The following is a 14009-nucleotide window of genomic DNA, read 5'->3' on the forward strand; positions in this document are numbered from 1 at the left end:
CCCGTGAGCCATGGCCGCTGAGCCTGCACGTCTGGAGCCTGTGCTCCGCAATGGGAGAAGCCACAACAGTGAAAGGCCCACGTACCGCAAAACAACAACAAAAACAACAACAACTTCTCTTGGGGCTTCCCTCATGGCTCAGTAATTAAGAATCCGCCTGCCAATGCAGGGGACAAGGGTTTGAGCCCTGTTCCGGGAAAATCCCACATGCTGCGGAGTAGCTAGGCCCCTGTGCCACAACTACTGAGCCTGCGCTCTAAAGCCCGCGAGCCACAACTACTGTGCCCATGTGCCACAGCTACTGAAGCCCGTGCACCTAGAGCCCGTGCTCCACAAGAGAAGCCACCACAAGGAGAAGTGCGTGCACCACAACGAAGAGGAGCCCACACTCACCACAACTAGAAAAAACCCACACACAGCAATGAAGACCCAACGCAGCCAAAAATAAAATAAATTAATTAAAACAAAACAAACTTCTCTTGACCTTGGGTCCCTATCTAGATTCTGTTCTGCCTTTATCTTAACACAAAGGAACACTAGTTTCCTGAAAGGCTGTCTCCGTGGGTGTGGTAGATTGCATTTCGGTTCTCAATTCTTCATCTCTCCCTGAAAACACACCCTTCACCATGTGACTATGCACCACCTCCATGGAGGTGCAATAGATTTCTCCCGCACCATTGATGTTGGGCTTGACCTTGTGACTTGCTTTGGCCAATGGAATGATACAAGCAGAGGTCTTAAATGTGCTATTATGGTTGAACTTGGTCTCTGTAGCCATGCCTTTCACCATGAGAACATCCCTCGGGTAGTTAGTTGCTGGTTTAAGGAGAGTGAAAGACACATGGAAGTGGCCTGACCCCACTCACAGCTTGGAAGCCAGCCCAGCCCAGCAAAGCCCAGCCTAGATGAGCTGAAACTTAGCCTGCCCACAGGGGCACGAATGAGAAGTACATGCTTGTTGTTGTATGCCTCTCAGTTTTGGATTTGCTTGTTATGCGGCATTATTGCAACAATAGCTAACACTGACAGTGGGAAGCAGAAAGATTAGTTATTAATGTGCTGAAAGCAAGGTGCTTAAATAACTGATTAGCTATTTGGAAAAGAGCAATTTAGACCCATGCTTCACAGAATACACCAAAATAAATTCCAGGTGAATTAAAGTGCTAAGGACATAAAATTAAAACACACCAAATCAGAAGAAAATTAAATGCATGTCCACTCTCTGGACAGTGGAAGACTTTCTAGGGCTAAAAGCAATAGAAGTGTTTTTCTAATTTTCTTTAATAGGCATATGTTACTCTTAAACTCAGACAAAAAGCAACTGAAGACTTAACAAGGGAAAGAATTACTCTTCTGTTTCCTTAAAAAAAAAATTTAACCTTTTTGTTATGAGGTAATATGAACAAAAGAAAAAGCCAAAAAAAAAATTTTGTGGAAAATACTTGTCTCAAATTTGTCAAAAAGTTAATCTACTTAATATGTAAAGACCTTAAATAAATGAGAAAACACAGACCCCCAATTAATAAAGGGATAAATGGCTAATATACACATGAAAAAATGTTAAACCTCAAAAGAATCAAGAAAATGCAAGATAAACAATGAGACAAGATTTTCATCTATCAAAATAGCAGAGATTAAAGACAGTAATACAATTCTGAAGGCTTCTAAGAATATGGGAAGATGAGTATTTATACATTACTTCTGGAGGTATCAATTGGTACAGTTTTCTAGAAAGCAATTACCAATATGCATCAAGGCTTTAAAAATATTCATATCCTTTGACTCAGTAATTCCTTTTTAGCCACCTGCCCAAAAGATCTGCCCCAAATATATCATTTGAAATGTACACAATGGTGAGACTGTAAACAGCCAACAGGTCCGGCAATAAGGGAAGAGTTAAAGTTCTGTGAACCTCTGTGCAGCTTTAAAATGGTGTTTATAGTTAAAACCCAATGTATTGCATGATCCTGGATTGGATCCTGGACCAGAAAAAGGACGCTGGGGGACAGCTGGCAAAATTTGAGTAAAGACTGTAAAGGGATTCTTAGAATTGTATCAATGTTAACTTCCTGGTTTTGACACTAACACTGTAGTTAAAAGTAAGAAGTGTGGGGCTTCCCTGGTGGCGCAGTGGTTGAGAATCTGCCTGCCAATGCAGGGGACACGGGTTTGAGCCCTGGTCCGGGAAGATCCCACATGCCGCGGAGCAACTGGGCCCATGAGCCACAACTACTGAGCCTGCGCGTCTGGAGCCTGTGCTCCGCAACAAGAGAGGCCGCGATAGTGAGAGGCCCGTGCACCGCGATTAAGAGTGGCCCCCGCTTGCCACAGCTAGAAAAAGCCCTCACACAGAAACGAAGACCCAACACAGCCAAAAATAAATATACATTAAAAGTAAGAAGTGAACATTTGGGGCTTCCCTGGTGGTGCAGTGGTTGAGAGTCCGCATGCCGATGCAGGGGACACGGGTTCGTGCCCCGGTCCGGGAGGATCCCACATGCCGCGGAGCGGCTGGACCCGTGAGCCATGGCCGCTGAGCCTGCGCGTCCGGAGCCTGTGCTCCGCAACGGGAGAGGCCACAGCAGTGAGAGGCCCGCGTACCGCAAAAAAAAAAAAAAAAAGTGAACATTTGGGGAAGCTAGGTGTCAGGTGTATGGGACCTCCTTGTACTTTTTTGCAAGTATTTTGTAAGCCTGAAATAACTTCAGAATAAAAAGTTTAAAAAAAAACAATACACACAAATAAAACAGTATTGATATGTCGATAAACATTGTTTTTAAAAAACAATACAGGGGACTTCCCTGGTGGTCCAGTGGTTAAGACTCCGCGCTTCCACTGCAGGGCACGTGGGTTCAATCCCAGGTGTGTGTTGGGGAAGGAGATTCCACAAGCCAGCGAGGACAATAAATAAATAAATAATAAATAAATAAATGCTTGACATAGTACCTGGTACAACTAAGCATTCAATAAATTAAAAAAAATACAGGTGTGGCAGATCCTGTTGGTTGATTAATACCCATTCTCCAACTCTCCCTTTTTTCCTTGCTAACCCCTGTTTTGCCTATGAACAGCCATAGCTTCCAAGTGAGCCTCTCCCCAGCCCTAGTGGGGGGGAACCTGACTGGTCCAAGCCAACTGGCGCTCTCATTGCCCTGCCAAGTGATTGATTAGACCGAGGAATATGACTCAATTCTTGACATTAGATAATAATAGCAAATATTTATATAGCACAAATCATGCTCCAGGCATTGTTCTAAGTGCTTTACACAGATTGTCAGTTCTCATGACTACCTTATGAATCAAACACGGTTATAATTCACATTGGCAAAGAACACCAAGGCACCAAAAGATCAAGTCAGTTGCTCCAGGTCACACGGTGATTTGCTCCAGGTTGAGATGGGGAGGGAAATAGGCTGGAGGCCTTGTACATAGGCCTTTCCTAGTTGTCAAAATGGGATATAGGGACTCCCCTGGTGGCGCAGTGGTTAAGAATCCGTTTGCCAATGCAGGGGACACAGTTTCGAGCCCTGGTCCGGGAAGATCCCACATGCCACGGAGCAACTAAGCCTGTGCACCACAACTACTGAGCCCGTGCACCACAACTACTGAAGCCCGCATGCCACAACTACTGAGCCTGCGTGCCTGGAGCCCATGGTCTGCAACAAGAGAAGCCACCTCAATGAGAAGCCCACACACCACAACGAAGAGTACCCCCGCTCGCCGCAACTACAGAAAGCCCACGCACAGCAACGAAGACCCAATGCAGTCAAAAATAAATAAATAAATAAATTTATTTAAAAAAAACAAAAACAAAAAAAAACGGGATATACGGGACTGTGCTCTTTTCTTGCTCCAGGATGTTGTCATTTGCCTGTGATGCCTGGAACTATGGCAGGCATTTTAGGACTGTGAGTAAGCAGCCTAAGAGGATATTCCAACAGCTAAAGATGGCAGAGCAAAAGTGGGGATGGAACTAGTGTCCTTGAAGACATAACTGAGCCCCTGAATTAACCAGTCTGGATTGGCCCCTGGACTTCTTGTTATGTGAGATTAAAATTGTCCTTACTGTTTAAGCCAATTTTAGTTGGGTTTTTTGATACTTGCAGCCAAAAGCACCCAAACTAGTACTGTGGGTAACTTTTATATTTTAATCTAAAGTGGGAGAAAAAGCAGTATAAATTTTGTGTAATTGATATGACTGCTATAAGCAAAAATGCATAAAAAGTATCGAAAATGCTATCAGTGATGATCTTTAATTGATGGGTTCATGGAGTATCACTTGTTTTATTTTTTTATACTTTAAAAATATGTTCTGGGGAGTTCCCTGGTGGCGCAGTGGTTAAGAATCCGCCTGCCAATGCAGGGGACACGGGTTCAATCCCTGGTCTGGGAAGATCCCACATGCCGCGGAGCAACTAAGCCTGTGCACTACAACTGCTGAGCCCACATGCGGCAACTACTGAAGCCCCTGTGCTCTAGGGCCTGTGTGTCGCAACTACTGAGCCTGCGTGCTGCAACTACCGAAGCCCGCTCGCCTAGAGCCCGTGGTCCGCAACAAGAGAAGCCACCGCAATGAGAAGCCCACGCACCGCAATGAAGAGCAGCCTCCACTCGCTGCAACTAGAGAAAGCCCGCGCGCAGCAACGAAGACCCAACGCAGCCAAAAATAGATAAAAGTTAAAAAAAATCACATTTGTATAAAAAGATATTTTCTGACTGTCTATGATGAGAAGGTAATACTATTTTAATTTTAAAAGTATTATTTTATTAAAACAAAGAAAGTGTCCTCCTTGCTGCCTCTACTTTCACTTCCCATCTATTCTCAGGCCACCCCATTGAGCCTCTGCCCTCACCATTCCATCCTAATTTGTCTCTGACCCCTTGAACCTCAAACGCGGTTGTCAATATTCAGTCCTTGTCACTTAACCTCCAGGCAGAGCCTTCTTTCTTCTTCGCCTTCCCTGTGACAGTGTCTTCTGGTTCTCTTCTCGCATCCCTAGATGCTTCCCCCTCTGCTGCTGTCCCTCACTTTCACTGCTTCCCCTGACTTCAGCAATCACTTGATACCACTCATTACTCCCGAAGAGAAATGTCCACCCCAGCTTCCCCCTGGAGTTCCAAACCTAAATGCCCATCCTCTTTCTGGTCATCTCCAGGTGTGGTGGGGCAGGTGTAGGGGGTGAGGGGCTTAGTCTCTTCTCTGCAAAAAGGACTGATAGTTTGCACCGAGCTATTTATTAAGGATTAACCACAATTACCCAAGTAAAGGACATAGTGCCAAGTTCGTCACGGGTACTTACTAAATGTTCATTGATATTATTGTACCATGTATCATTCTTGCAACATCAAGGTCTGGTCCTCGTGAGTGCTCAGCCGTCACCCAAATTTGGGCACCTGAGTCCCAACACGTGATCCATCGTGGGCACCTCCAGCCCCTGTCCACCTTACTTAGGTTATCAGACAAAGGCTTTGGAAGCCCAGCTCTGAATTGGGTCTGCCCCCTGCTCATAGCCAGTATCTGCAGCATTAAATTCACACGGCTTGGTTTAGCAATATGGTCTCAACCCAGTTTTCTAGCGTTTTGTGCTCCCACCTCTCCCTTCCAGGTCCCCAGCTTTCAGTCAGCCCGCAGTGGTCACTGTCCTGTGCTTTTGCCCCCTTACGCCTGCCCTACCACACCTGGAGAAATCTTTTAAGGCTCACTTCTCAAGATACCTTCCACCCCAGCACACCCGAGATAATCTAAGACACTCCAGGAGTAACTGTAACTAATTAAGGCCCAGGTTCTCAGCCTGGGGAATTTTGCAGGCTCTCCCACGGGGAGGAAGGAAGGAGGGTAAAGTTCAGGACCAGGGAGACTGATATGCCCCTACTTTTGAGTAACAGCTCCTTTAAAGCTAAAAGTAAATGCAACGTCCTCTTTGAAGCCCCTCTGCTCACCTCAACTCTTTGCAATGCCTGGTCACTACTCTACCTCCAGACTCTGGAAAAACGCCTGCCACCTAGTAGTCAAAAAGAAATGAATGGTTTGAAATGTAACCCTCACTACTTTCCACTTTGAATTATGAGGAGTCAAGCTGGGGGAGCCACTGTGGCCTCCGTGCAGGCAGAAATGGTGCCCTGTGCTTCCTGGTGTGCCCATCACCCCAGCACTCAGTGCCGACCCATTACAGAGGCACAAGTGTTTGCTCGGTGCGGGGCAAGGGAGAAGAATGGAACTAGCGTGTATGATTGTCTGTTATGCCCTAGGCATGCACCAAGCCCTCTCATGTGTTATTTCATCGTCCTGAGATAACAGTGTCCTTACGTTAATATGAGCACACTGGCTCAGAGAGGCTGCGACTACCCCACACAGAGCTAATAAATGACAGAGCCAGGTCCAGTCCTGGTTTTATCTGACCCGAGTCCAGCCTCTTTCCACTGATACTGTTTTGCCAGCTGGGGTAGGGAGTGGGGTAGGAAGTGGTTCGGTCAGAGTGTTAGCCGGAGGAGAACTTTATGGAAGGACTGCTCTACGGGTGATGGGTGGGGGATAGGAAACACAAGGGACAGTGCAGTTCTCCAGGGCTAGGGACAGTGGGACTGTGTCACCACCTCTAGGCCTGACAGGTGCGGGGAGGGAGCAGTTATGGAACTTGGAGGGACAGAGTTTCGAGGACAGGGCCACCTAACTGCAGTTGTGACCTCTGGTTGTGGGATGACCCTTTGGGAGGGGGAAGAACAAATACCCCAGCCCCACTGGCTCCTGGCCACCCCTCTCCTGTGGAGTTCTCCATTGGCCAAACCCAGCTGAAGCTGGAGGACAAAGGGCCCCCTGCTGTGTCCACCCAGGCCAGCCCTGAGCACAGTGGAGAAGGGTGGGGATGGGTTTGGGGACAAATGGACGGTAGGCAGCCAAATGAGGCCAGAGGAGATATGTGGGTTTGGGGGCGTATTGACCCTTCAGAGGTGATGGCCGGGTACCACTTTTCACCCACTCACTGAGTCAGCTCCTAACCGGCCTCCCTGCTCCCACGCTCCACCCCTCAACCCATTCTCCACTCAGAACCAGAGGGTTTTCTTAAAATACAGCCCAAATCATGTCCCTCCCCTATTCAAAACCATTCAATGGCTTCCCTATAAGGTAAAACTCTAAATCCTTAACAAGACCCAGGAGGTCCTGCAGATCTGGCCCTGCCCACCTCCCCAGTCTCCTCTTAGGTCATGCCCAGTGCTCACCACTCTCCAGGCACACGAGTCTCCTGGAAGTTTCTGGAACACCCCAAGCTCTTTCAGCTTCCGAGTAGCCTCCACTGCCTTCACATAGCTTGTTCACTCAGAGAATAATAACAGCCTGCCTGCCACTGCACACACACACACACACACACACACACACACACACACACACACACAGCCTGTGTGACTCAGGCTGCTCTTCGATGCCAGCTTCTCAGAGCAGCTGCCTTGGCCGCTCCAATCTAAACGAGGCCCCTGTGTGCTGTTCTCGTGGGTGCTGGGTCCATTGTCCTTCAGTGCAGCTATTAGTGTTTGTAACAATACATTTACTTGTGAGGTTAGTGACTAATGTCTACCTTCCCGACTGGTCTGCAAGCTCCAGGAGGGCAGGGGCTGTGCTTATTTCATCCACTCCTGTCTCCCCATTGTTTAGCACAGGACCTGACACGTAGTCTGCCCCTCAGAAATATCTGCTAAATTTGTATTAAAGGGTTGGGTTGAGTTCTGGCTGCGCCACTCCTAACTGTGAGCCCATCAGATGACATTTCACTGTTCTGAGCTCAGTTTCTTCTTACATGAACTTTTTATTATGGAGAATGTAAAACATGTGAATAAAGAGGAGAAAAGAGAAGGAGCTCTCATGTCCCCATTTTCTAGCTTCAACACTGGTCAACTAGTGGGTTTGGTTTCATTATCTGTAGACAAGGGAGATCAAAGTGATTTAAAGTGACCGTGACTCACAGTTAGGAAAGACATTATTTTTTACGTGGAGACCCATACACAATACATTTATAAATAAAACAGAAACAAAGTTACACAGAACAATAGCAATGCTTATATTCTCATATTTTTCTAGCCTTTTTTTGAATGTAGGTATCACCTACTTAATTGATGTTACTAATGGGTCATGACCAGCAGCATGAAAAACATGCGCTGAATGATCTTCAGCCTAGAAAACTGTTAAGGGTCCCCCTTTCCTTGCCCAGGGATGATAGCCAGATCTGCCCCCTAGTGGTAATGTTTGGAAACCGATCGTGTCTTCCTAGAGGTCAATTTTTGACTGGGGAATAAATTCTTTCCAGGAAAAAGTACTGACTGCAGGCCCTAGGCCATGCATCTGAGGTGGTGGGCTCTGAGATGAATTACAGCATAGACCCTGACCCCAAGAGTCTTCTCCCAATTGATGACCACAGCGTAATTGCTCTAGGGTCTGTGCTGTCCAATATGGTAGCCACTAGCCACTGAATACTTAAAATACGGCTAATGCAACTGAGAAATCTAATATTAATTCATTTACTTTTAAATACAAAAATCGATACTTGTTTCAGTTACTGGAAAACACTCAAATATGTTTGGACCAAACTTTGTATGTCAATTGACTTTTTCAACTGTACATTTTATAAAATCTAGATAAAGATTCAATATTTCTGATGAAAATTGAGATGTGCTGTAAGTGTACACTAAATACTTGATTTCAAAGACTTGGCATGAAAAAAATCTCATTAATAATTTTTTATACTGACTAAATGTTGAAATAACATTTTTAGATATGTTGGTTGGGTTAAATAAATATATTACTAAAATTAAATTCACCTGTTTCTTTTTACTTTTTAAGTGTGGCTACCGGAAATTTTTAAATTACTCATGTGGCTCACACCATATTTCTGTTGGACAGCACTCACAAAGCTGGAGTTCCTTTTTTTTTTTTTTTAGCGGTACGCGGGCCTCTCACTGTTGTGGCCCCGCGGCATGTGGGATCTTCCCGGACCGGGGCACGAACCCGTGTCCCTTGCATCGGCAGGCGGACTCTCAACCACTGCGCCACCAGGGAAGCCCTGGTGTTCCTTTTGATGTCCCTCCCTCCATCCCCTCCTGTGCATCTTGCATCCTTGATGGAGAAGGAGGAAGCTGCGAGAATCCTCATTCAGACTGGGCTATGGATGGGGGTAGAGATTAGGAGTTAAATGTTGGACCTATTAAGGTTGAGATGCCCATGACCTCATCACTCAGAGTGTGGTCTCCACACCAGCACCCCAGTATCACCTGGAGCGCATGAGAAATGCAGACTCTCAGGCCCCACCCTCCCTACTGCAGCAGAACCTGCATTTAACAAGATCCCCACGTGATTTGTTCGCACATAAATTTTGAGAAGCAGTCAGCTATTAGATAGCCAAGTGGAGATACAGGTGGCAGTTCTTTTCTTTGCTCAGTGACATAGGAAGCAAGGTCAAGGCTGTGAGTGAGGCTGTGGAGCAGGTGCTGGAGTCTGAAGAGACTGGAGAAAGTGTGGCTGGGAATGTTAATATGAATGGATGAGAAAAACCCAAGTCTTCTGAACTCAGAGTGAGATCAGTCGGTGCCTTGCATGTTTTTCTCCTCCTTTTCAGCATGGGGGTGCAGCGCTGCAGTTTTGCCTGCTGAGTACCACGAGGCAGAGAGGGGTAAAGGAATGGAGTGATTCTAATGATGGATCTGAGCTGGTTAAGGAGGAAATTGAGGCTGGGAGACACAGGGAAGACAATTCATAGATGGTCAATCCCAACGCGGTCACGGAGTTGTTGGCGGCAGGGTCCTTGAGCTGGAAAGAGAGATGGTGGTCAGAGCGTGGGGTGCTTGAAATTGAGATCATGGCGGATGCAGTTAATGGTAATGAGAGGTTCCAGGGCAGCTATTATCTTGGGCTGGAAATAAGAGGAAATGGCTGTTGGGTTTTTTTCGAGAGGGGAGTTGTTTAGACAAATGCAAGTGACATATGAGGAAGGGTTTCCTAATCTAACCGGGGGGGGGGGCTGCAAAAGCCGGGAATCCCCCCACAGGTGGGGATGACTCAGAAGGCCGAGGTCCACGGTGGGTGGCCATGGACAGGGTGTGAGAGCACACAGCTGGAAGGAACCTGGGCCTCTTGAGCTACCGCAAATTCCTCCATCTAGGGCCTGCTTAGTCTTCTAGACGAAATCATATAGCCGGCCAAACTGAGGTTCTGTTAATCACTGAGTCACTGGGGTTCTATCTCACAAACGACAATAGCAATAGAGTTTCTGCTAGGTCCCAAGCACTTTAAAACTGCTATTTTAAATCCTTACTGTCCTATAGTATCACCTCCTTTTATATGGATAAGGATACCCAGGCTCAGAGAAGTAATGTGCCCAATGTCACAAACCACTATTAAGTAATTTAAAGAGAACCCAGGTCTGTCTAGCACCAAAGCTGGCTGATAATTATTCTCCTTTGGGGATCCATTTCCACATTCCCTGAAGATTCTGATTCAGAGGTCTAGAAAGAGGTATCCTCAAGAAAATCTATATATTTTCACAAGCCCCTTGGGTGATTCTGGTGGTCAGGGAAGATTGGAAAGCACTGCACCCTGCACCCTGCCTGGCCATCGCGGTGCGGTGAATGTCAGGCTGGTTCTGTAGCCCAGCCTTCCTCCTGGGAAGGAGAAGCTCTTATCTAACCTGATTCAGCTCTGTCTAGTCTGGTAGAGTCACTAACAACATCACTGTGTGCCATTTTCAATGCCTTTCACATAGATGATTTCATTTGAGGCATTGAAAGTCATAGGAGATAGGAAAGAGCAGTACGATTAGACCCATTAAACCCATTATAGATAAAGAGATGGGCCCAGGCCTCACAGCCACTCCTGGCAAACCTGGGACACCTCTTCCTCCTGGGATATTGAATCCACCATTCTTTCCACTCCTTATTTCTTTATGAAAGTGCTAACTAATGTTTATGGATACAAAGGCTAATTTTTAGGGGAAAGAACTCTGTCCTTCCCCCTACTCTAATATCTGTCATTCCTGCCTGAGAGCCTTGCCCTGACGCCAGTTTAGAGCATTAGAATTCCCTAAATTCAACGATGATGGGGATGGGCTGTGCTGAGGCCTAGAGATAAATGAGACTTTGTCCTTGCCTTCCAAAAGGAGAAAGAGGCATGTTTACCCCAGGCCAGATTAAATGCCTCGATTCAGTAATACAAAGTCCTCTGAAAGAAAGGCAACTCCTTTGAGGAAGTTAGTGATAAATGAAAAGACCTAGCTTGGGTGGAGTAACTCATAAGCTCTAAGTAACAGGGCATATGGCAGGAGGAATGCGTGGGACCAGTTAGTGGAGCCCTGGGATTGGGCAGCAGAGAAGGGTCTCTGGATCCTCTGAAAACCAAGTCCCCCTAAAACTGAGTTCCCTTACTGAGTTTATGATTAATCTCTCTATCCAAACCTTCATTCCCTTTCTTGTCCCCTCTGACTTCAATTCTATGCTAACTGAACACTAATGACTAAAATTGCTGTTGTCGGTAACATTGTTAATATACTAAAATTGTTATTATGGATATCATCATTAACATACAGACTCAGGTTGTTCCTTCTGCGCACGATGAGCTAATGGACCCTGGAATCATGAATCACCTGGCCAGAGAATTGTAAACAAGAGACATCACGAATCCTGAAACTATGATTAAGAAATGTCATAGAACTGTCATAAAACGATGATTAATCCCAGTCTCTTTGTGCTTCCCCCTTTAAAAAACCCCCTAACTCAAAGACCAACTTGGAGTGGACTTGGGGCTTGCCTCCCACTCCACTCCCTTGCTTGGCGCACTGTAATAAACCCTTACTTTGCTGCAAACTCCAACTGCCAGTGTTTGGCTTTCTGTGCTGTGGGCAGGCGAGCCCTGTGCTCGCTTTTACCCCCACTCCAGTCAAGTTTTCCCACCCACTCCCTGGGGTCCATCTGGGTTCCAGGGAACCACTCCACCCCCTGTCATCAATCACTAAACTTAGGCTACTCCATCCCTAAAATAAACATCACCCTGATGCCTTTCATTCCCCACCCTTCCTGCGGCCACTGACTTGACTTTCCTCCCAGAGCAGGGTCACCAGAAAAATACATGACACCCACTTAAATCTGAACTTCAGATAAGAAACAAATAAATAGTGTAAGTATTTCCCAACATCGTATGGGGCAATGGGACATACTTATGCTAAAAGTGATTTGTTGTTTGTCTGAAGTTAATTTAACTGATCGTCCTGCATCCTTCTTCGCTGAAGCTGGCAACTTTACCCCAGGGGTACCACCAAGTTTCCCCCATCCTCCCAACCTCCCTCTAGATGGCTGTTGACAGTCTCTTGGCTCCCTGTTGCCCTAGGGTAAAGTTTCAATTGCTGGACCCCTGCCTCCTTGTCCAGTGCTATTTCTTATCACTCTCGTCCCACTCCACCCGCCCCATCCAAGATTGCTGGGACAAGGGGCAAGCTCCTTGCTAAGCTCCTTGCTTCAGATACTGTTCTGTCTACCTGGAGGACCTGCTTCCCTGCCCCTGCACCAGCTAGACTGATTCTTAAACATCCACCAACATGGTATCAGGTGTTACTGCCTCTCAAGAGTCTTTCTTTCTTTCTTTCTTTCTTTTTTTTCCCAGCCATGTGGTGTGGCTTGTGGGATCCTAGTTCCTGACCAGGGATCGATCTGGGCCCCCTGCAGAGGAAGCCTGGAGTCCTAACCACTGGACTGCCAGGGAATTCCCCCTCAAGAGTCTTTCTTGAAACATCCCTCACTCCCACACTATGCTCCTTTTTCTGGGATCCCACAGAACCAAGTGAACACTCTATCCCAGCACTGGTAAAATGACAAAAATTGTAATTATCTGGTCTTTTACTATCTCCCTTAGACTATGAGTTTCTTGAGGTCAAGGGCTGTGTCCTTCAGTTTTGTCATCTCTAGAACTGGAAATTCCTGTCTGCTTGGCAGACAGTAGGGGCTTAATTAATAATCTGCTAAGGGTCCTGCAGATAAGGCCCTATCCCTTTTATCCAGGCATACAATGGGGTCCAGAGAAGGAGACGTCACTATTGACTACCTATTGTGAATGGTCACCCTGGGCCTGGGGCTTCCGATGTTCTTTTAGGATTATAATTGTCAAGAAAAAAACATTGCCTGCCATTCTAGTTCTACAGGATCAAGCCATTGGCCACTGCAGTCACCCACCAACAGTGCAACCTGAGGGGAATTCCGGGTGGAGGAAAAAAAGAACAAACAGGAAGCATTCTGTGCTTTGGATATAAGGGTCCTTATATAGTTAAGATGCATATCTAAGAAAAAATTTTAATGACCCCAGATTCTTGCATCTTCCCATACATAGAACACTAAAATCATCAACTTGAGATAGCTGTTCTTTGTGATCAGAAGTAACCTTTTTATGCCTGAATACGTGTTTTTCCCAGCAAAAAAGATCCTGTATATTCCGGCTCCTCCCTAATCTCTTTGGAGCAGTTTCTCAGAGCTATCTGAGAGGCTATGGTCCTTAGTAAGGTCCCCGAATAAAACTTAACTCACAAGTTTTATGTTGTGTGTTTTTCTTTCAGTCAACACAATCTTGATTCCATGATCCGAACATGGAGCAAGGCTTGTGTGGGGCTTGTCTGTGTGCATCCCCATGGCCCACTTTCCCAGGGGGTGGATGTGATCGCTGGCTGGAAAATGAATCCCCTTGAAATCATTGTAGCAGTCCTAGAAAGTGGAGCGTACTTTCTGGAGAAGGGATCCAAGTGCAGACAGCATGAAGGGATGTCAGGAGACATGGCCAGATGCGGCAGGGCTTTGCAGTTCACAAGGGCTCTGTTCTGTGATCCAGGGGTAAACTGATATTGAGCGGAACTGTACTTGCCCCGGTGCGTTCTTGCTCCCTTTGGGAGGGGACTTCCTAAAGTGAGGTCTTTGACCCCAAACCGAACTTACACTGAAGGGTTGGGGTGGCTGGGGGAGTTAGCCCACCGTAATGTCCGCCAGTGCCCCTG

Source organism: Grampus griseus (assembly GCF_964374135.1).
Source record: "Grampus griseus genome assembly, chromosome: 7".
NCBI lineage: Eukaryota > Metazoa > Chordata > Mammalia > Artiodactyla > Delphinidae > Grampus > Grampus griseus.